Source organism: Canis lupus, chromosome 36, assembly GCF_011100685.1.
Source record: "Canis lupus familiaris isolate Mischka breed German Shepherd chromosome 36, alternate assembly UU_Cfam_GSD_1.0, whole genome shotgun sequence".
NCBI classification, from domain to species: domain Eukaryota; kingdom Metazoa; phylum Chordata; class Mammalia; order Carnivora; family Canidae; genus Canis; species Canis lupus.
This window is the reverse complement of record NC_049257.1, coordinates 13,042,387-13,066,409: the sequence shown is the minus strand read 5'-3', so window position 1 is coordinate 13,066,409 and position 24,023 is coordinate 13,042,387. Positions and strand designations below refer to the sequence as shown.

The 24,023-nt window shown below is 41.0% G+C and overlaps 1 protein-coding gene across 3 annotated transcripts in view; it reads right to left on the bottom strand.

Annotated features, from left to right (window-relative positions):
• The window catches only part of B3GALT1 (beta-1,3-galactosyltransferase 1), a 503,874-nt gene that overhangs the window by 4,977 nt on the left and 474,874 nt on the right, over positions 1 to 24,023 (bottom strand). Inside the window, exon 1 of one of the 3 annotated variants that reach the window (XM_038584727.1) lies at positions 579 to 726. The exons of the other annotated variants lie outside the window; for them this stretch is intronic. The gene's annotated coding sequence lies outside the window, so the exon portion shown is untranslated. Of the gene's footprint in view, positions 1 to 578; positions 727 to 24,023 lie in introns of those variants that run through there. 3 annotated transcript variants of the gene reach the window in all.

Here is a 24,023-nt window from a genome sequence, read left to right as displayed (position 1 = left end):
AGTCACCTTACATCCTCAAATAAACAATAAGGGTGTTAGAATTACCCACGATGACTAAAATCATAAATGTATTCATTCACTTCCACCACTACTGAAAACTTGCTGACACCGCCATCCTCCCTTTCCTCCCCTGGACAGAAGTGATTTATGTATATTTGTGCCAAATTAACAAGTCTTAGATTATAAACTCTGGAAGAACATGGAGTAAACTGAACATTGGTAATTAAAAAAGAGTTTCCCCTCTTCACAAAAGGACCTCTTTGCTGTAAAATACCTTCTGACACCACAGGCTTCTTTCAAGCACAGGGCCTCCTACCTCTTCTCCATGCTTCTAAGTCTGAGCGTTTGTTCGCTCGATTCTGATGAAGTCGGTTCTCAACATCCCTCTGCTTTCTCTAGCCCTGAATTTGAAAACGTGTGCATGCGCGCTGGAAAAATCTTCGCTCAAATGGTCTCTCTGGGCTCTGACTTACAAGTAATTCCGTACTTTTTCTCACTTTTTCTTAATTTTGGCTCTCACACATGTTAGTCCCTAATTCTTAGTTTCCTAGGAGGCCTCAGATGAAGAAGAGCCTTACCCTCGGGCATGGACACCAGCACCCAAGTGTCTTTTCAGACAGCTGGCAGCATTCATTTTGGAGGCGATCTAAATGGCATCGCTTTTTGTGGTTTTCAACAATTCATCCTGATGTTCCTTTGATGAAATTAAGCTCGCCCCTTTCAATTCTTTTAAAGTAAACTGCAGGAATATAGTAAGAGACACAATTGAGCTTGGGGCCACAGATCCAATGAAGATGGACAGAACCCTTTAATTGGTGTTCAAATTAAAAAGCTGTTCTCCAGAACTCTAATCCTTTCTAGGACTTGAGCCGCTCTCATGCCAGTAAAAAAATTTATGCCAGGGTACGACGTCCATTCATGTTAAAAATTGTCTCTTCCTCCCCAGTTAGAGCAAAATGCGGTAGCCCTGGAAGCCAGAGATAGTAGATAATGGGTAGCAACTTTAACAAAGTCTGCTTCAAAGAAAACTACGGGCTTGAACAGAGAGAGACTGTGTTGAAAAAACTTAACTGGGATTATAGATTGAATATCAGGCTTCCAAGCCAGATACTCATAATGAAATGAAGAGACATGATGGACAATAGCAGAGATAATACACATCCTCTTGTCAAAGCCAAGAGCTGACTGTGAATATATGATCCATATGAGACCAGCAATAACTCAGTGTGGTTACGGTCCTAACTAAATGAATATTAGAATGGCTTCAAGCAGCATGACTCTAGGCATAGCCAGGCCTTCATCCAATCCATAACTCAATAATAAGCTCCAGTATCCTTGGCTCCTGAAGGAAATGTCCGCTCTAAGGTGCAGCATGGCTGATAAAAGGGACGTGATGTGCAACAAGCTTTGAAACTTTAAATAGCAAGCGAAATGAAGTGAGAAGCCAGCCATAGAGTTCAGAAAAGGGTTTCTCAACTTGGGATATACAGACAGCGGCTCCATTTGAATGCCAAAGGGATGTGAGTGAGTCTCAAGATGGTATTAGAAACCAAATTCTCTCTGTCATTGTTCTAGATGCTTATAAGCCTATCGTTAACCATCACAGAACCTTTGTCACTTTTCATACTTTCCTGCTAAATTAGGAAAGTCATCTTGTTACTAAGCTGGTGTACCAAAAGTGGGGACTGGAAGAGGCACCTCTCAGGTTCTCTTCTCGAGACCCTACTCACATGCGTGCATGTGAAGTATTGGATAAATGGAAGTAGAGCCCGTACTCCTCCTCGTCTAGGAGGAAAGACTTCATGGAAACAAAACAGAGAGATGAAAAATTTCATCACAAGGCCACTGGAGTACACAGAAGATGAGAGCTGGTGGACAGGGCATGGGCGAAGCAGGTCGTGTGGGCTACACAGTGCAACTCCACAGAGTGCCATTCCTTTTTTTTTTTTAAATATTTTATTTATTTATTCATGAGAGACACACAGAGAGAAGCAGAGACACAGGCAGAAGGAGAAGCAGATTCCATGCAGGGAGCCCAGTGTTGGGACTCGATCCCGAGACCCCAGGATCAGGGGGCTCAACCGCTGAGCCACCCAGGTGCCCTGGAGTGCCCATTCCCTTAGACTGTGGTGGGAATCGTACTCCCCCATCCTACCCAGAGTGAAACAATGAGGCTGCCTTGGGGAAGGTGCCATGCAAAAGTTTTCTAAGCTGAACCTTCAAGGGCAAGTAAGAATGATCTGGATGAGAGCCAGACATTTGAGGCAGAGGGATCAGCATATGCGAAGACAGGAAATGAGAAGCACGTTGTGTGCCAGGACTACCAACAGTGGAGGAAGAGAAGAGGATGGGGTGCTGGGGAGGAGGGTGGTGATGGTGCAGTTTCCAGCTCTTGAGATAAGCTGGGGTGAGTGGTGCTTAGAAAGTGTTCTGAGCTGAATAGCTTGGCACCCATCTTTGCAATCCAAAGGGTGTTAAGGGAGGATTTCACCTTCACCAAATCCTGTCCACTGATTTTGGTGGCAATTTCTTTTTCATATTCAGGATTTCTTTCTCCCATAGTTCTATGCCCCAGAGGAATAAGTGAAAAATTGTTTTCTCTGATACCTTTCTGTGTGGTTTTCTGGGGGAAAGGACTCCATAGCAACAGGTATTGGGGGATTTAGAAAGAGCTAAACGAGGGAGAAATATAAGAGAAATAGGTGAGCACGTAAGTTTATGTATTCAGAAACACTTTTCATAGAAGAATGAGCATTCTCTCGTGGACAGCTTAACAAACCCGACACTTCTTCCGTTGTTATTACAGGTCTCACTTCAAAACGTGTGTAGTACGCCAGGCGCTGGTCCATGCGCTGTGCGCTCCAGGGCCTGCATTTTAGAGAGCTTCACCCCTTACGGTGTTACAGGAGGGGTACTGTCTCCATTTTACAGTTGAGAAGACGGAAAATCAAGAGATATTAAGTAGGATGCTCAGGATCACACAGCTAGGGAGTGAGTGACTAAGCGAGCCCTCATCTCGAGCTTCCCAAGGCCTGTGAGGACCGCACGGGAGGGCCCAGGGTGGCAGAGGAACACATGCTGCTACACTCCCTGCGAGCTGTACCTTTGTTGTCTTAGGTGTGTGTCCACTGCTGGAATTTTTGCCTGGTCCATTCTGGTTGGTTACCCACCGCAAGACACCAGTTCTGTGGGGCTCCCTGATCGTCAGAAAATGATGACCTGCAAAGAGCAGATTCAAGCTGGGAGCGGGGGAGAGCTGCAGCAGTTGAGGAGGTTCAGGGACACTTTGCAGTTCCCGGCCTCTGAAATCCTGAAACACGCACATGCACTCACACTCACACACACAATCACTCCTTCTACTGACTTTTTTTTTTTTTTTTCCAGACACGAGGACAAAAGTAAGCACGGTACTATTACATCTCGGTCACCAGTAAACACAAGGTATCACCAATAAAAACAGAAGATTTGAAATGGGAAAAAGAACCAGCCTAGAATCTGAAGCAAGGCCAAGGATAACGCGTAGCAATGGCAAGGGGCACCAAAAAACAGCCTTTGCGTGTACAACAGCACAGGTTTCTCAGGTGGCCAGACAAACACAAAAAGTTGCCTCTGGAACACAAAGAGCAATGTGAGCAAAGATGAGAGAGAACAGTGATGCTGCTTGTAACTCGAAAGCGTGATTTACGTATGCTGCTTGAAGTAGTCAGTGATGGGCCAGACATCCATGCTTTATTCCTTGAGTAATTCTATTTTTTTTAAAATTTTTTTTTATTTATTTATGATAGTCACAGAGAGAGAGAGAGAGAGAGAGAGAGAGAGAAAGGCAGAGACACAGGCAGAGGGAGAAGCAGGCTCCATGCACCGGGAGCCCAACATGGGACTCGATCCGGGGTCTCCTTGAGTAATTCTAACTTGCTGTGTGGCTTTCTGTGCCTCGGTAGCCTTAAGGATGAAATAAGGGGAAAAATAACATCTCTATTATCTCTGGCGACATTATAGGTATTAGTGATCATCACCAGCCCTCTGAGTTTCTGGGGGAAATGCTGCTGTACAGGCAGATAGTATGATGTAAAGAACAGGTTCTAATGGGGATGAGGGGTTTATGTCAGTTTATCAGTTCTTGATTTGGGGGTCCAGGGCACATAGGTCTATCGATTCTTCTAAATAGGATTGTGGTCAGTTTTTTGGTGTAGGGAATACACTACAGATTTCCTGCTAGAGAGTTCTGTTCTCTTTCTGGAAAACACAAAGGCAAAGGTCCACTAAAGAGCAAAGAAAATGTCAGCTGAAAAGTTCTAGGGAGGGAGCTGAATGTCACAAAGCAAAATCCTCTGGAGGGTTCTTTCCGTTTCATGAAATTTAAAAGAGTCCCATTTAACAGACTCGTTAATGTACTAAAATACAAAGTTGCTCACAGAGCATCTGTCATTCCTTTTAGTGGCCTGACTACAACCACAGACGCCTCCGATGACACATTCACTTGTCATCCATTAAATACAAATCCCTCCCAATAGAAATATTCCTCTCCTCCACTTGAAAGATTTCCTCCCCAGGGGCTTCCTGGATTGCAGATTACCTTGTTCACAGAACCCTTCAGTAGCTAGCTATCCACCTTCACCTTTCAGCAAGTTAATGGGGCAAAATTTTCAATTTAAGGAGCACAGGTTTCTCCCAGAAATCACATCGCACAATCTGGTATTTTGAGTCATTTATTTTTTAAAAGGCCCCTACATTTGCCCAAATTCTTTTCTCATATGTCTCAAAGTAAATCCAGCAGCAAGTGGGTAGAACCGTGTATAGTTTGGGTGTCAAGCTCATGTCCTTCTCCATCATGGCTCAGGCATGTACAAGTCAGTACTGGCTTCCTACGCTCCAGATGCCACTGGGTTGGCTTGGCAGTCATACGAGCTTTCCTCACCCATGGCCAAGGCTGCACAGGCCCCCTCTGCTCCCTGGGGTCACAAGGAATATAGTACCTCCAAGTTTTGATTGCTCTTGGATTTTCAAATCTACTTCATTTGTCCATCAGAGATGCCCTGAACGCCTGTGAGAGACACCAGGCACTGCTCTACAGTCTGGTAAGACAGATGGGGGCTTACTTTCTAGGAACTGTAGGCAGAAGATAAACGTACAATAAATGAATACAAAAATAGTTTCAGGTAGCGATAAGTGATGTATGCAAGTCGGGCAATGGGATAGAGGCTGAGTCAAGCGGGAAGGGAGCAACTGTAGATGAATTGGTCACTCTCCGAAGGGGTGACACTTAAGCCCTGTGATCTCCAGTCTAGTCATTGCATCTTTTACCAATGTTTTGGTTCTTTGCTTGCCTCCTTGGGATTAAAGCTTCATCAGGAGCATCTTTTGGTTTTTGATCTCTGCTCCTGTCTTGTCTTTGGGTAAATACCTACTAGTATAATTGCTGAATCGTAGGGTAAATCTATTTTTAACTTTTTAAAGAACCGCCATACTGTTCTCCAGAGTGGCTGCACTGGTTGGCATTCCCACCAACCATGCAAGAGGGTTCCCCTTCCTCCACATCCTCATCAATATCTGTTGTTCCTTGTATTGTTTCACAAATCTGAAGTCTGGAAGTCTGAGAAGATGTTGGCAGGGTGGTTCCTTCTAAGAGCTGTGCATGAGAATCTATCCCCTATTTTTCTACTTTTCTCCTAACTTCTGGTGATTTGCTGGCAATCTCTGGCACTCCTGGATTATAGATGCATCAATTAGATCTCTGGATTCATGTTTAGACAGCATTTTCCCTTCCCTGTGGGTATCTGCGTATCCAATATTCCCTTTTTATAAGGACAGAGTCAGATTAGATATGGGCTTACCCTAATGACTTCATTGCAATTTGATTACTTCTGTAAAGATCCTATTTCCAAAGAAGGTCCCATTGTGACGGATTGGGGGTTAGGACGTGAACATGTCTTTTGGGGGAGGAGGATACAATTTCATCCATAACATCTACTTTCCTGGATAGCAACAAAATGAAATACTTGGCTCCCCAATACTTCATTTCTTCACATTTTATTTTCTTGATTTGAGCAGGTTAAGTCTTGGATTTGGGGAAACCAGCTTTTAAAGGATGAAAAATGTGTAATTAGGATTCAAAGAAGAAAGAAACATGAATGTGTAAAAGGACACAAAGTATGGCTTATTTTTAGGATGAAAAAAAAACCTAGTTCATTTTTTTTTTTAGTAAGACCACATGAAGAACATGGCATAGTTTTATTTTTTAAAGATTTTATTTATTTATTCAGGAGAGACACACAGAGAGAGGTAAAGACGTAGGAAGAGGGAGAAGCAGGCTCCCCCTGGGAAGCCTGATAAGGGACTCGATCCCAGGACCTGGGGATCATGATCTTGCCTTTGCTCAACCACTGAACCACCCAGACATCAGGCGTGGCATAGGTTTAAACAGTCCTGTGCCTCTGCCACTTTCTCTTTCCTTTGAGATATCTCTCTCCACCCACACAAAATCGACCCTAACTATTTGGGAAAGTTGAGGTAGGAGGGTGGCAATTTTCCCAAAGATTGGGGTCAACAATTTGTGAGACACTAACTTGGTTTGAGAATAAGGACGATTCTCCAGTGTCACCTCAAAACTACCAGCATTCCTATTATCCAGAAACAATTCTGAATATTCAGAGACCATATGGCACTACAAAAGTGGTGTGAACGTTAAAATCCATGTAGTGACTTTATAACGTGGTACAAAAGACAGTTGAAAAAAAAGTAACCCAATCTTAACCAGTTGAGAGAGGAATAAAAGGAAGACAGAAATTCAGAAAAATAAAATAAAGAAAAGAGAAGGCAGGGAGAGAAAGGGCTAACCACTCATGTTTATGAAAAGCTCTTGTAATGGATGAGAAGCGCACTGTACAGCCCATCATGATATCGGGGAGGGGAAGAGAGATCCTGTCTGAAAAATGTTTTGATCTCAAATGACTTTCCTCAGAGCTGGTGTATGAGTGAAATCAAAGAATCTTCATTCTGTGGGGAAATACAAGAACTCAGACCGCAACAGAACTAATTGATAAACGAGCCCCAAAGGCCAGAGATTCTTCTCGGCTGCATTAATTTGGCAAATGGTTATCCTGATGCCCAACCTCCTCCCTTCCTCTCGCTCTTGTAATTATGCTCTAAATAAGCACAGGAGAGGAAGAAATAAAGCACTATTAACACTAGATAATGGTCCTTGAAGGAAGAATTTCATAAACCATTATGTTATACAGCTTGCTAACTTATTATCTCTCCGAATCACAGAGGGCTGGCTTTCTCTCCTGGCCTTTCTTTGAAGTGAGCTGCCGTGGCTGTGGAAGGCTTTGTGCCCCCAGAAGCTGAAATCCCTGAATGCTCATAGGAGTAAGCGTTCTGACTCCGCTGGCTCCGAAAGACAAAGAGCTAATTTGAGCCTTTAAAAAATTTAATTATGAATCCTTTCAGAGACCCCGTAATTGAACTCGCCCAACAGATCATTTGCAACACAGAAGTGGCGGAAAGCAAAAGGGGAATATTCATCATGATTGGGCAGTTGAAATCATTTCCCTCCCAAATCTGGAAGAGATGATTTGAACCTTTCTCCTTTTAGTTCAATACACCTTGAAATTTATTGAAAAGGTCTTTATAAATTCCTGCACTCAGAAGAATGGGGCCAACTTGAAAGAGGAGTGGGCAGGATGAGGATGTCTTTGTGTGGGCTTAGGGCTCTTGCTATTCTGAAAGCCACACTCTATTTCATTGCAGAAAAAGTGCACTTCAAATTAGCGGAGAAGATTATAGCTTTCTTCAAATCAATGTGTTGCCCTAGTTCTAGAATTCAGAGAATTTTTAAACATCGCTACAATCCTCTCAGGGAAAAATGAAAATGAGGATGTCTCATTATTTTAAATAAATGCTTGGCTTCCTTTGCAGTGATGGATATGGTGCCTTGACGGCCATATATGAGACACATTTTTAAAGATGGGCAGAGCTATCACTTATTTAATCATGGGAGCCTGGGAGCCTGGCGGTGTAGTCGGGCCGTGGGTAGGGCTTCTCTGCTGGGAAAGAAACGCCAGGATGTTTTATTACAGATGTGGAAGAGGATGAGAGGAAAGACATCCTACTCATAGAAACAGCAGCTGGGAGAACTTAAAAATGATGAGCTATGCGATACCAAAAAGAGTATTCATTTGGCCCATTATTTTGGGGAGGGGAAGCCGATATAAATGGATCTTATTAGAAATCAGGAAGATGTTGGTGGGTTGCCATCTAAAATTTACAGCATCTAAGGAGATATTTCTTAGCCCATCACAGAGAGGTGCTATTTTAGGTCATATTTCAAAGAATGATATTAGTACCATGAGGGAACTGATGACATCATATGGAAGAGAACTTGCAATTTTTATTTTTCCTTTCATTTCCTTTTCTAATGTCAATCCCCCTTTATACCATATCAATTTATCAATACATAATAGAAATAATTTTGTGTAGTTGCTGTCGATGGAAATTATCTCGTAGGCAATCTTACGGCACTGGAAGAGCTGGATAAAACTTTCAGCTGTTTAGTCATCTGCTCTGGACTCTGTGCATCCCTCTACCTTTGTTTCTCCATCTATAAAATGAGAATGACAGCATCTGGACATACTTTGCAGGGTCACTGGATAGATCAGCTAAGATACCGTGTTTGAAAATACCTTGTAGGTTATATACCGCTACATGAATGAAGAGTATTATCGTTATTAATATAAATATGTTTTCTTTTTTTTTTTTATGATAAGCACACAGTGAGAGAGAGAGAGAGGCAGAGACACAGGCAGAGGGAGAAGCAGGCTCCATGCACCGGGAGCCCGACGTGGGATTCGATCCTGGGTCTCCAGGATCGCGCCCTGGGCCAAAGGCAGGCGCTAAACCGCTGCGCCACCCAGGGATCCCTATCGTTATTAATATAAACACGATAAATAAAAGACAAATCTAGAGAGGATCACCTTTAAAATGTTTCGCAAGTACCAGTCAATACATCTTTTTTTAAAAATTTTATTTATTTATGAGACACAGAGAGAGAGAGAGGCAGAGACACAGGCAGAGGGAGAAGCAGGCTCCATGCAGGAAGCCCGATGTGGGACTCGATCCCGGGTCTCCAGGATCACACCCTGGGCTGAAGGCGGCGCTAAACCGCTGAGCCACTTGGGCTGCTCCACAAGTTAATACATCTTGACTGACTGGTACTAAAGCAGATTTCTTACTTGGCTGATACTCAAAAGGGGGGAAAAAAAAACTTGGCAGTTGACTGTTTTCATAAGAAGATTCAATTTCATTTTATAATGTGTATATTAAGAGGTCTTGCACTTCTGTGAGAAAGGGGTACACAAACTAGAGGAAATATTATGATTATTATCAACACTGATATGATGAAGAACTAGATTTTTTTCTAATATAACTTTAGAATATAAAAAAATCTACCAGGTTTAGATATCTCTCTGAGCAGCACTGACATAGCCATCATTAATGTTTTTTTTTTTTTTAAGACTTTTTAAATTTATTCATGAGAGACATAGAGAGAGAGGCAGAGACATAGGCAAAGGGAGAAGCAGACTCCCCACAGGGAGCCTGATGTAGGACTCGACCCCAGGACCCTCGGACCATGACCTGAGCCAAAGGCAGACGCTCAACCACTGAGCCATCCAGGTGTCCCTCACCATTAACATTCTGTGTACATACTAAGTCTGAACCGGCTATCCCATGATTATTTTTGAGATATTTAAGACAAAGCCAAGTCAAGATTTATCATTTTCCTTCATAGACTGGTCTAGGTTGTAACAGAACCTATCCGTAATATAATATTACATGGCATATGGTCATCTCATCACTTAGCCAAGAGACTTCTCAATTTCCACACTAGTATCAGCGTTGTGAATTGCTCTAGAAATGTACGCAAATGAAAGCCTGAGTGACAAGGAGTTTTGTTTGGCAGAGTAGCTTTATAACCACACCCTTTTGTTTCTGAAATCTGTGATCTTGCGTATAATTTTCTCAAATTAGTACCTACTGGCTGGTCAGGTGAAAAATACTGCCCTTGGTTGCCATTCCCATCCTCGGTCACCCATGTTGGCTCTTCACAGTCCTTACCTCATTCAATCCCCAGCATCGCTCCCCACAAGCTATTTACCAAACACTTGCTCAGTTTCACCACATCAGATACTATTTGGGGCTAGAGATTTACCCTCTTATACATCCCCCCCTTTTTTTTACAACTTCCTTTTTGCTTAAGATTCTTATTTCTCCAATGGTTAGAGGCCCAGGCTGCCACTGTTCATTCTCCTGGAGCCTTGAACTCTTCACCACAATGCACCCTACATAGCTCTTGAATCTGTTTGAGGCTACACTGGACTCCTCTCACTTGGATTCCACGGGCAGGGCTGAACGCCTCTGAGACTCCATTCTCGTTCCCGTCTCACTGCACCATTCCCTCTTCCCCACCGCATCAGCTCTCCGCAATCATCTGCCATCTTTATTCTTACTCCTGAGTCTTTACATTTTGTGGGGTAAGGTCTCATTGTCAAAGAGACTGAGACAACCTGGTCTCCTGGACAAAGCACAGGATTGACTGTCAACAGAAAAAGATGCAAGTGGTAGTACTGCCATGAAGGCTCTTTGGAAACACTTTCCTCCTCAAAAATTTCTCTTAGTTTCAAAATTGCATTAACTTTCACTGATCAGAAACTCCTCACCCCTCCATGATTCCTCAACCCACGTGACGGACGGCTCATCTCTGCAGTATCTGGCATTTCCAGTCTTTCCATTCCCATTGGCTCTCTTGTCTCTGGAAGGGCTTTGAAAAATGATGGGAATAACAGTAACAAAACCTCTTCACCCTGGCATCGTTTTCAATTATTGTCATATTTTTCTCTTTCATTTCATATCCTGAGCCCCTAAAGAAGGGCTCTCTCATGCTTTTCTCTATTTCCCCACCTAGTAACTCTTGCGATCTATCCACATGGAACATGACACCATTCTGAGTAAAGCTGTGAGACCTGCCCTGACACACTTAGGCACCCTCTTCTTCCAACTCTTGCCCAGGGTTCCTCCTCACTGCATCCTCATGTTTCTCTGCTCACATTTCTGGTGGTCTTTGAGGTTTCTTCTCGTCACCTCTCCTCTTCCTGCTCTTCTCATTTTCCACACTGGCACTCAGCCCTCCCTCCAGTCTCATTAGCATGGAGAACTAGCTCTCTTGCAAAAGGCTTCTGCTGTCAGCTTTCTAGCAGTGTTCACTGGAAAGGTGGGTCAGGGACCCATGAACTTGCCATCCTTTCCCATTTTCAGCACAGTTCTCTCTCAGGGTAAAAATGTAAGTTTATACCAAAGCAGAGGGATATTTGCTTTTTCTTTTCCCTGTAGAAAATAGACGTCAGAACACGTGTTTAAGTCCAAGTTCTTAAGCTGGAAAGTTTGAATCGGAGGCAAACCCTAACAGGTGTAGAGGACAGGTTTGCTAACGACAGCACAAGGTAAAAAATGATTTTGTGCTTTTGTTCACCTACACATACGAGAGTTCCACTCTTCTTTATGTTGGAGATGTTAGGCTGTTTCTGAAACTGTTAAAATGTTGTAAAGTCCCTTTCAAAGCATATTTTTACTTGGCCCATTAGAGATGAGTTTCCGTGAAATTCTGAGGCTACTTTTTACTTTTAAGACTGCATTTTAATAGTCATTTTTTTCCAGTAACTCCTAGACAGATGGTACAGGTGACTTTTTAAAGAGATATCAAGCTATTTGCTTTCCCTTTCCCTTATTATATTATTTGAAAACCATCAGACAGTTTGAGTTCTATAAAAGTAGAATTTAGGAAAGGTCTGTAAGTATAATTGGAAACAGGTCAGTTGTGGAAGGAAATAGACTTTTTGTTTTAAACACATAAGCCATAAAAATGTAAAACCATCAGAAAATAGAGGAAGAAAATCTTGTCATTATTCTCTATCATACGTCTACAGTCAAGAGTGTAGCTACTCCCATGATGAACCCCCACGTCTACAGCCTATGGACAAGGACATGAAAGGGGTCTTCAGAAGGTTCTTGGGGGGAAAAGATGGACTATAGGATGTGGGACTGAGGGGAGAGTAAATAAATTAATATTCTGGATTGCCTAAAAAAAAAAAAAAGTGCAACCGTTTTTATGACCGGATAGACTAGCATAGCATTTCATTTTTCAAATTTGTTAAATCAAGATTATGACATTAATTATTTTGAAATAATGTTTTAAACAATAGTTTCTATTTAATACTATTTGCTAGGACTATATAAAATGCCTTACAAATCACTATTTGTACATGTAATTTATATATTTAGAGGACACATCATTGCTTCTCTGCCTCTACTCACACTTAGGATGTTCTCTATAATTTATGTAGAATCTCAGTAACAATTATAAGAAATAGGCATCCTTGTTCCCATTTTATAAAAGAGGAAACTGAGGCCCAAAGAGTAAACAACTTACCCCTGTGTCACACAGCTAGCGAGTGATTCAATCTGGATGCAGTGATGCCAGGTGGCTTAGTTGGTTAAGCCTCTGGATCTTGATTTTGGCTCAGGTCATGATCTCAGGGTCCTGGGACTAAGCTGTGTCAGGCCTTATGCTCAGCAGGGAGTCTGCTTCTCTCTCTCTCCCTTTCCCTCTGTCCCTTCCCCAGCTCCCACATGTGATCTCTCTCTCTCTCTCTCTAAAATAAATCAAATAAATCTTAAAAAAAAAAAACCCAAACATGGATATGAACTGTAATGTGGTTCTATATGCCATATCATACATTTCACTTTTTACATCAGTCAGATTAAAACATTTTTTTTTCTCCTACTTCCAAGGAATAATGTGAACATAGGGAAAATGAACTCACAACTGCTGTGCATCTCACCATGGCTCAAGGGTCTTTCTGGCCCTGAGATCTTTAGTTCCACAATGTAAATATGTAGTTATTGTTTTTTAATGAGAACTTGAGAAAGGATGAAGGATTCAACTCCATTCATAAAGCTACTCCCTTCACAATATTCAGATGTCTAGAAAACCATACCAGTAATGATTCTTAAAGCTCAAACAATTCTAGGTCAAAAGGAAACAGTTGATCTTAAGGGATATTTTAACTCAGCTTTGAAGGTCAGATGAACTACTCATCTCTACCATAATAAAGCAGTCATTCTATCTTGGGCTGAGTATAAGACTTGGCATCTGAGGCTCTGGCACTTACTAGCTATGTGATTGGAGTCAAGTATAATTCTCCATTTAGGGAAGATTTGGTAGTTTAGCTATTTCAATCTATTTCTATTCCAATTCCCTTTTAGCTTTTCTTCCAGGAAAAGGGCCAGTTGTAAAAGAAGCTCAAGTCCAAAACTGAATTTCCCAGGTCCCTTTACAACTTGGATAAAGGCATATGACCTAGTTTCCACCAATCAGATGCCTCTGGGCAAGACACAGATGATGGACTGAGCCACATAAGATGGCAGCTGCTTTCCAGTGATTTGGACTGACTGGAAAACACATGGAGTGACAAAGGTGTCTGGTATTGCTCGAACAGCTGTGATAGAATTTTCATTCTCCAGATGTGACATCATAGGTGTGAGTAGAGGCAGTGGAAGCAATGCTGTGCCCCCTAAGACAGCTCCAACGAATTGTCAAGCACTGTTTGGGCTGCACTCTTACGGGCAAGCTACTCTGGTTGGTTAGTAACCACATGGGGGTCTTGCCTCCCAGAGATTCCACGAGCTACTTAATGCCTTTCCATAAATTTCTTTCTCTTTTGCCTGGTAAAATGGCTTCTGTTTTTGGTAATTAAAAACCCCAAACCATACTATTCTCTCTACTTCTTTAGGTATAAAATGAAACGATGATAATCTAATTTTCAGGTTGGTTGTGAGATACATATAAAGTGGCATATAAATTTGTTATTATAAATTGCTGGACATTTAAACATTGTTTGAGTGAACTACCTACCACCATAAAACGATGTGTCCCTGCTATATTCATCTTGGAAAATGCTATATAGCATTGCCCATGTAAGGAGCAGCCTTTTGAATGAGGATCACATTTGAAAACTCTATTTTCTCTCTCAAAGCTATCTAAAAATGTATGGCATGTGTCTCTTGGCTGGATGTCACATGGCCCTGTTGTTGTGATCTTGCTCAGGACAAGATGCCCTGGATGACAACTGAATATCTCTTTTAGGAAACTCTTGTGTACCTTTTTTCTAGGTGAATTCACTGAAAACCATGCAGCCTTCATTTAAAAATAGGCCACCATAAATACACTCTCAAAAATTGCTGAAAATTCATTTGCTTTTTTTGTGATGTGTTAATTTTACCTATATAATTACACATGGTATCATACAGGTGCCTACTCCTAAGTCTGAAGACATGCTGACAACTCATTATTCTCTGTTCTTTTTTTCTTTGGAAAGGAGGATTATTATTATTTTTTAAAATTTTCTTTATTTGAGAAAGAGGGAAAGAGAGACTGCACACATGCAGAATGGGGAGGAGCAGAGGGGAGAGACAGTCTCAAGCAGAACCCTGCAGAACATGAAGCCCGCAAGAGGGCTTGATCTCCTGATCCCAACATCACAGGCTAAGCCAAAACCAAGAGCCAGATGCCTAACTGACTGAGCCATCCAGGAGCCCCTGGGAGGGAGGATAACTGAGAACCAGTATGCTTTTGTTTGCATTTACTCATTCATTATATTCGACAATCCCATGATTAAAATTTATAAATGTTACAATAAATACACAAACTAAAATGCAAATTCACTACCTCTAAGGAGCTTAGAGTTATATTAACTATAATCTATGTGGAAAGAAATAAGGAACAAATAGAGTTACGGTACTATTACTGAAATAGTTCATTTTTGATGTAGATGACTGGGTTACCTTCATGTAAGAAACAAATTTTGACTTGGATCTCAAATTTTAAAAACCGAATAGATAAATCTCACTAGGAGAAAAATTGGTTGTGGGGAAGAGACATTCAATGGTAAGAGAAAAGCATCTGCAAAGAAACAAAGATGTTAAATTGATTTACTTGGGGAATAGGGAGCTGTTTGGTATGGCACAGTGTTGCATTAATGATAGAATGTAGTTGAAATTAAGTAGGTGGAGGTAGTCGTTGCTCATGAACTCATTTTTCTTTCTCCACCACACTTTCATCATTTCTTCACTTTCAAAATACTTTCATAACTTTACCACTGATCACAATTTGGGTTGATTGTTTATGTCCTATGGAAAGACCCCTCAATCACTAGGCTGGTTTCCTCATTGCTTTTAACTGTGTCTATTTGATAAACTGTAACCTATATAAGGACAAAGATTTTCCCTGACTTTATCACCATTTTTACTACTTTTATTATTATTTCTATCTTTATCACTATGTTTAAGTATAATAGCACGGTGCAGGAGATACTGTACTTGATAAACGAATAACTGTTTGAGTGAATAGTTTCCGGATAGATAGCCATCAACAGTTAACCTGTCATCCAATAAGATGGCATCAACAAGAGAACTTGTTGAGGGCTCTCGAGAGCTGAGATATCATAGATAAGTGGACTGTATTCCAAAGCAAGCATTTATGTGATGTGCTAGAAGGATACATCAAAAGGTGTTGTGTAGTCTGAGTGTAAATCTTCTCTCATGTCTGGCCATTTTTTTTTTACTATGCCATTCATGCCAAACCTCTGTCTCTGATTGAATTCCTGAACTCATGACTTTGTTGTAATGATTCTAGATTAAAAATAATTTTTCTGGATAAAAGATATATCTGTGAATGACAATAAACACACACACACAAACACACACGTGCAACTAGCCTGGCATTAATAAAAGAGAAATTCAGAAAACATAATAGAGAATCTGAACTTTTCTGGGGTGAATATTTTTAAAAATTTTCCACAAGTTGTCAACTGTCAAATCCTTGAATTACTCTTTCCTGAATGTCTTTCTGAACCAATTTTTTATAAATTATCTGGCTTGCTGTTATGGTGGGTCATTTGTGATTACATCCATCTTGTCCAGTTACAGCAGTAACATGTGTAAATTGGATCTCTAAGGAGTGATAAAGTGATGCAAATAGTGCTTTTCACCTTGGGTTACCATAGCCACAGTCATTATTTGCAATAGCAACTGTACTGTGTTCTTCTATGAAATCTCCTAACAAGATGCTTTACCTCATGTCAATTCCAAGCTACTGATAAGAGTTTAAACATCGAAAAGTTTGGAGCCAGCATAACTTCACTGCTAAAAATGCCCTTCCAGGAAATTACCTTCAGAGCTATTATTAGGTTGGTTTTTGTATGCTTTGAGATTCTTTACAGTGGCCATATGTTGCCAGATTCAACAGGCAAATATGCATTTTGGGGTAACAGGAATGGGGCAAAGAATAACCTCTAATAACCAAAGTATTTTCAAGGCATGAAGTGCAATGGTAAAAATGATCTCCTTGGTTCCTGGGTATGTGTCAGTCCCAGGAGACTATTAGAGAAGTGCCAATGCTTCTGGGTGCCTGGGGAGCTCTAGGGCACGGCTCCTGAAGCAATTGTCAGAAATCAGGATTATTATTTATCTTCCAGTTGGGTCTGAAAGCTAAACAAACAAGTAAAAGCCCAATAGGAGTAATGTATTCATGTGGTATGAAAGAGGTTTTTCTTTTTTTCTTTTTTTTTAAATTTTATTTATTTATTTATTTATGATAGTCAGAGAGAGAGAGAGAGAGAGAGAGGCAGAGACATAGGCAGAGGGAGAAGCAGGCTCCATGCACCGGGAGCCCGACGTGGGATTCGATCCTGGGTCTCCAGGATCACGCCCTGGGCCAAAGGCAGGCGCCAAACCGCTGCGCCACCCAGGGATCCCCGAAAGAGGTTTTTCAAAGTACTGCCTTGTCACCAGACTGTATTCCAATATACTTACTACTTTGGGTTGTGAGATGCTAATGGGCAGAAACACTGGGTTAAATGAAATTTTCACATTAATTTACTGCAGGACTGCTCAGAGCCTTTAATACGATCTATTCCTTTGAGAATCTCAAGACAGACATAAAATGGCTCACTAAACTTTGTTTATACTAAATGCTTTCTAGCAGCACAGTTCAAGATGCTGTGTGCTATCGGACAATTAAGACGCTCTGTGACTTCCCTTTTGGAATTGTAAATGACTGTCATCACATTATTGTTACTGCATTTTTTGTTTCTTAAAAAAGAGGTCTAAAGAAAGGCAGACTGGTCACAGCCTTTTGGTTACTTTATGGGGTGAGCATAATCCTATTAGAGTATCTATTTTTAAAGATTCTTGTAAGCCTAGTATCTTATAACTCTTAATTTTTCTAACTTTTCTCTTTCTAACACTGTATTTTAAGGCCATATTGCTTTTGAGAAAGCTTTTGTTTTACTTGGACAAAAAAGATACATACTCAACACCCTCCCCAAAAAAGGTACATACACAAGACAGAAAATTTAGGGGATCAAAATAAACAAGAAAAGAAAACCCACCCATAATTCTATCAACCAGATACAAGGACTGTTGACAAATAGATCTTTTCTTTATTCATATCTTATATTTTTAATTATAAACATAGGATCGTGTTGTAATGACCTTTTCATGCAGGTTTTTTTTTTTAGCATCATCAACAGCTTTGCATGCCATTACCTACCCTCACTTTGCTTTCAATTACTACTGTATTTCATTTATGTAAATCATCCCTCCACTGCCAGATATTTTAGTCTAACAGACTTCCTGTGTTTCCCAAATTTTTTTCTGTGAGCATTCTCAGAGACTCCAGGCATGTGAATATTAGAAGAGATGACAGTGTTCTCGGTTCCATAAGCCCTGTCCTAGAAACTTCACATGTCTCAATTGTGGTGTCAGGGAACAGAGGCGCCAACAATGATCTGCTGACTGGAGTCCCTGAAACCATACTCATAGTGCTGCTGATAGACATAACTTCCCAACCTGGCTCATTAATCTGTAACTACAACTTATTCCCAGGCTGCTAATATTTCAGAGGAACGATACAAGCAATCAAAACCTGCAATTTATGGGTCAAATCCACAGAACAGTTCTAAGTCAACCTTTCTGGCTCTTGGGATGAGAATAGTATAGCATCTGGGGGCTTTTCTGATGGCAGCACGAAACGGTTCCATGTTTTGTTTGAAGTCTTCCAGATTATTTATCCCGAGGCTCATTCTATAATGAATGCTCATATCACTTACACAATACACAGTATCGTCAGCACAATAAGGGCAGTTATTAAGAGGCCGAAATTAGCACAACCTGGTAGTCTGTTTGATGAGCCAACTCCAATCATGATTTGAGCTATCAAGTATTGAGAATACCTATCTGGAGATTGTTCATCAAAGTTCTTCTGGGCATCAGGTCAGGTATGACATGAGGGAGCCTGTTGGACTAGATTTCTCTGGTCTAAGGAGAGTTCCACACCATGTTGTAAGGATTGAGATCTTGATTGTCATTCATCCTAGTTGCCCTTACTGTGAAGCATCTTGAAGTAATATTTCATAGAAAGGAAGTCAAATTGGACTAGAAAAACTTTGGCTATCTCTATGTGTCAAATAATTGTGAAAAGCAAAACCAAAAAAAAAAAAAGATAAGAAAAGCAAAACCAAAACAAAACCAAAAACCAAGAGGCAATTGTATTTTAAAGGAAATATGGCATAATATGGAAACATATTATAGTCATTAAAATGACTTTAATCTATTAGCCTTCCATCTTTATTTATTGTGGTTTACCATATTTTCCCCTCTCTCTGAGATACGCTATTGGCAGCAAATCGAGAATCTCAAAATCTGTACTTACTGAAATGATTTGGATTTTTTTTTTCTTGTATTTTTGTCTGGGGCATTTTACTTTCCTAATTAGGAACATGGCTTCAGTGGCTACTGGCTAAAAAGCATCCAGGTATTGCTTCTCACCCCCAGTTAGGAAAAAGGGGGAGGCTGGAACAGGCCTTTGAGCCTCATTAGACGGCTGATACATTTCATTTGTACATTTTGCAGAAGCTGCTCAGACAAGTGTGGCAATGCCACTGTGGCCAGGTTTGCTAATTGGGGAATGTGAAAGAATATCCATATAATCTCAATATCTTTGGGGAATTTGCCAAATTGGAGGTTTAATCCCATTGTTTTTCTTATCCTAAAGGCACAGGAAGGCACTATCTCAAATTTCTGGTCTCCCTTCAGATACGAATGTGGCTCACAATGATCAGATGCCATATGTGAATGAACCACAAAAGCCAATCTTCCTTCTGATGGGTGAAGACCTAGAGCCTATCCATACTGAGTTATGAGACTGGATGGAGGAGATGGCTCCAGAGAGGCTTCCTAAAAAACCTTTAAATCTTTAAAAACCTTTTATTTTGGGACGCCTGGGTAGCTTAGCAGTTGAGCATCTGCCTTTGGCTCAGGTTGTGCTCCCAGGGTCCTGGGATCAAGTCCCACATCGGGCTCCCCTCAGGGAGCCTGCTTCTCCTTCTGCCTGTGTCTCTGCCTCTCTCTCTGTGCCTCTCATGAATAAATAAATAAAATCTTAAAATAAAATAAAAACATTGTTTTAAATATGAGAAATAGCAATGGATCAGGACAGAGGGCAGCTACACTTGTGGTGAGTACAGCATAATGTAGGAACTTGTTGAATCATGTGTTGTACACCTGAAATGAATGTAACACTGTGGAGCCACTTTTTAAAAACATGTTTTTTAAAAAAAGCTATTCGAGGTGGTTTTCAGTATTACACAGGTACGTTTATCAAGTTGTCATTCCAGTGAAATGTGTGACAGCACGTAAGGCAGCAGCAGTTTCTTTGCTTGCCTGAAAAGGATGTCAGTGTGTTGATAAGCACGATTGGTGTACAAATGTCGTCACAGCACCTTATAAGGACAATGTCTCCAGAGTGATTAGCCATTTGTAACCAAAGTAAAAGAACCAGTGGAATCCAAAGCTAGAACTTGGGTCTCTGATCTCAAAAAGAGACTTGTTATCTTCTGGAAAGAGAACACACTGTGCCTTTTAGACAAGCCAAGGTTAAGCTGGTCTTTTTCTCCACCTTCCTATGAGACATGTACACTAAGCAGACAATTATTCAGACAGGGCTGGCTATTTTCTAAAGAAAAATCTAGGCTTCGTTTGGGTACCATCGTTTTTGACTTCAAGTTTAGTTTTCTACTGGGGGCACGAATGTTTACACGGAAGACAGTGTCATGCACTCAGCCTTCATACAAAGGTACAAAGTGGAGGTTCCTTTTAGTCTGAGTCTATTTAAAGATCCTATGACCCACAAGAATACCATTGCCCTGACCCAGTTCTTTTTTATTTTTGAATTCTGACCTGGGTTAGAGTGCTTCTGAAATGGAGATCAATATACCATATTTTGTTCAGAAAAGTTCTCTTTTTAGTTAATAATTACCACAGAATTAACCCTTCACTGATACAGAAGTCCAACATTGAGCTTGATTTTGTTAAAAATTCTGATTTCATCCTTACTCCTTACAGGTTTTTTAAAAAGATTTTATTCATTTATTCATGAGACACAGAGACAGAGAAGCAGAGACACAGGCAGAGGGAGAAGCAGGCTCCATGCAGGGACCCAATGTGGGACTTAATCTGGGACACCAGGATCATGCCATGGGTGGAAGGCAGGTGCTGAACCGCTGAGCCATCATGATTAAAACTCATCCTTACAGTTTTAATTTCAATGTTGGAAGTAGTCTTAAGAATCATCTACCCCAGGGATCAATCACAGCATTTTGGATACAGATGTTTCTTAGGAGCTATAGGAAGAGACTTTTTAGAATTTCCCTTGGGAATTTGTACTAGGATCTGATCATATTCACTTAAAGATATCATTTTTCATGTACAGATCTGCTATTCCTATAATTTCAGCACATATCTTCCAGTGTTACCCTGGGACTTGGTGGGAGATGGTCAAATCAATTTCTTTTATAGTATTTACATGAAGACAGATCAGAACTTTCAGCTTTCCTTTCTCCATATTAAGACATGTCCTTTTCAAAAAAAAAAAAAAAAAAAGACATGTCCTTTTCAATGGTGGCACAAAAAAGTTTATATCCCACATAGTCATTCCATTTATTGTTCCAGTGTCACCTTTCAATGAGGAAATCAGAAAATAGCAACCTTTGGGTATGGTTTTTACCTGACTCATTGGTGCTGACACATCGTCAGGATCTTTCTGAATTTTGTTTAAAGAACTGAATTTCTCTGAGAGCCTCGATGTTTGATCTGCAAGGGTCATTGGTCCCTCTATTTTTGTTTCTGTTAAATTAATTTCCTAGTCTGGGAGTTTTGAGCTCATAACCTCTGCAAGGAGACACAGCCATCTGCCATGTAGCTTAGCCTCTGAGCTGTGGGGCTTAGAGGAAGCTATATTTCAAGGACAAGGAAGCCAAGGAAGGAAAGGGGGACATGCTTATTTTCAGTTTTCACGGACAACAGTGGGAGTGAATCTAAACTCTGGCAGGAGACTGCGTTAGGTGCCAAACTGCGACCGTCATTTGCATAATGTATAATCTAAGGTGTTGATTCATCTCTGATAGACGGGCATGTTTAGTGAGGGGAGGCAAAATTACACATCGCCCCTCTGCTGCCCCTTAAGAAACCAATCACATTCCTTCTCTCCATCAACTCAGCAGAGGCAGAGACCTTTCTGCTCCACTGAACTTGCTTCTTGTCTCTACTTAGCAAATTGACTGATGGCACTGGCTCTTCCCCTGCTGCCACCTCTGATGCTGCTAAGTGCAGCTGCTCCCCCCACTCTCACAAAGGAAAGAAACTGATGATGTCAATGGTGACTGGTTGGTTTGGGGTGTGTTTTTTTAACTTCATTTTTGTAAAATTGCATCCCATCCCTTGATAGGACATACCCTTTGAAGACTGTGGAGGATCATATAGCTTGCAGAGCAGTGTGCTATTAAAATTGAACCACGTTAATGTAATTGCAGAGTCACTTGATTTTAATATGCTGTTTCTTGAAGGTGGGTCTTTGGCACAGAATTTTGGTTTTAGAGACTGGACATATAACTGCATGTTTACGAGAAGCATCGAATGTCTTTTCCAACAAATGGATCCTGTCATTTTAATAAAATCCTTAACATTAAGTAGTTAGTGCAATTTTTTCTTCCACTCTTGGTCCTCCCAGAGAATGTACTAAGCAACACCATTCCTGTACAGTGGGCACAGCAGCAAAGTTAAGACAGTGTTGTAATTTCTATTTTAAAATACAGTGATCAGAAGGGAGACTCCCACAACTTTGACTTTTGCAATATTGTTTTTTTTAAAGATTTTATTTATTTGTTTGTTTATTTATTCACGAGAGACACAGAGGCAGAGACATAGGCAGAAGGAGAAGCAGGCTCCCTCCCCTTGGGGAGCCCGATGCAGAACTCGATCCCATGACCCTGGGATCACCACCTGAGCTAAAGGCAGATGCTCAACCACGGAGCCACCCAGGTGTCCCTGCAACATTGTCTTAGCTGATATTGTTTAGTACACTCTCTGGGAGGACCAAGGGTAGGACCTTTCTACATCCCTCTTACTATACACTTTTCTTTTCTTTTTAAAAAACGATTTATTTATTTTAGAAAGAGAGAGTGTGTATGCATGTGTGGTGGGGGTGGGGCAAAGGGTGAGAGTCTCATGCATTCTCCCTGCTGACCATGGAGCCTGAAGCTGGGGCCCAATCCCATGACTCTGTGGTCATGACCCGAGTCCAAATCAAGGGTTGGATGCCTAACCAGCTGAGACACCCAGGTGCCTCACCATGAACTTTTTCTAAACATTAACATGAATGTTTGTTATAAACATCTTCTGACAACATTCTTTCCAATTCTCAATCATCCTCCTTTTTAGCAATGAAGAAACTGGGGCCTATAGTACCTAAGAGATTTTTTCCCATTCTTTTTGGTCAAACCACATAAAATTTCCACCACCATGTAGCTTAAAAATAGTTGAACTCAGTTCTGCAGCTTCATATGGCTCAACCCAACAGCTACCGGGGAGATCCAGGATTCAGCTGAGTCAGCCAGGGTCAAAGGCAGCCTTCCCTCCACCAACTGTGATGCTGCCTTATTTGTTTATATTCTGTGTTGTTACGAGAACATAGCTTTGTATGCATTACATACTCAAAGTATGTGGCTAATAAATATCTACTGTTTGGCTTTTTTAAAAGTGGATTTAGGGGAAGCACCATAGAGCCATGTTTTGTAACCAGTTAGTATACTATTAGATCTCAGTTTTTATTGTTTAAATCTGGGTGGTTATAAAGGACTGTCAGGGGCAGCCCTGGTGGCACAGCTGTTTACCGCTGCCTGCAGCCTGGGGTGTGATCCTGGAGACCCAGGATCGAGTCCCACATCAGGCTTCCTGTATGGAGTCCGCTTCTCCCTCTGCCTGTGTCTCTGCCCCTCTCTGTCTCTATGAATAAATACAATCTTTAAAAAAAATAAAGGACTGTCAGATACTCTCTCTTGAATCATTAATTCCTGTACTCTCTACATATGGTACAAGTTTCCTAACATCCAAATAGTGTCCAAAGAGTGACGGGCTCTTCTCAGAACAGGTGAAATCTTGCATCTCTGAACTCTCTTTCTCCTGTGATTTCTCCTGCCAGCAAGGCTTAGCAATTTCACAGCTCTTATGAAATGACTGAGAAAGCATTTAGATAATTTGCCTTCAAAATATCCCTCCCCTTTCTTTCTCACTCTATTAACGTCTCCTTCCACACTTTAATCCCTTTCCCTACAGCACTTTATCTCTTCTAGAGATAATACTCTAATTTTCGGGCCACAGGTGTTTAGCTCAAATCCTTGTATTGACCATTTTAAGAACATATCTGCACATTTTGGAAGAACCCAGGTGTTTTTCATATTGGGTATGTCCAAAAGATATGAATTTTGAGAGCAAATCAATGACTGCACAATTTATAGTGTAATTACATAGTAATTACTCAATTTGCTGGTGAACACTGACTCTTCTCCATGGGTTTT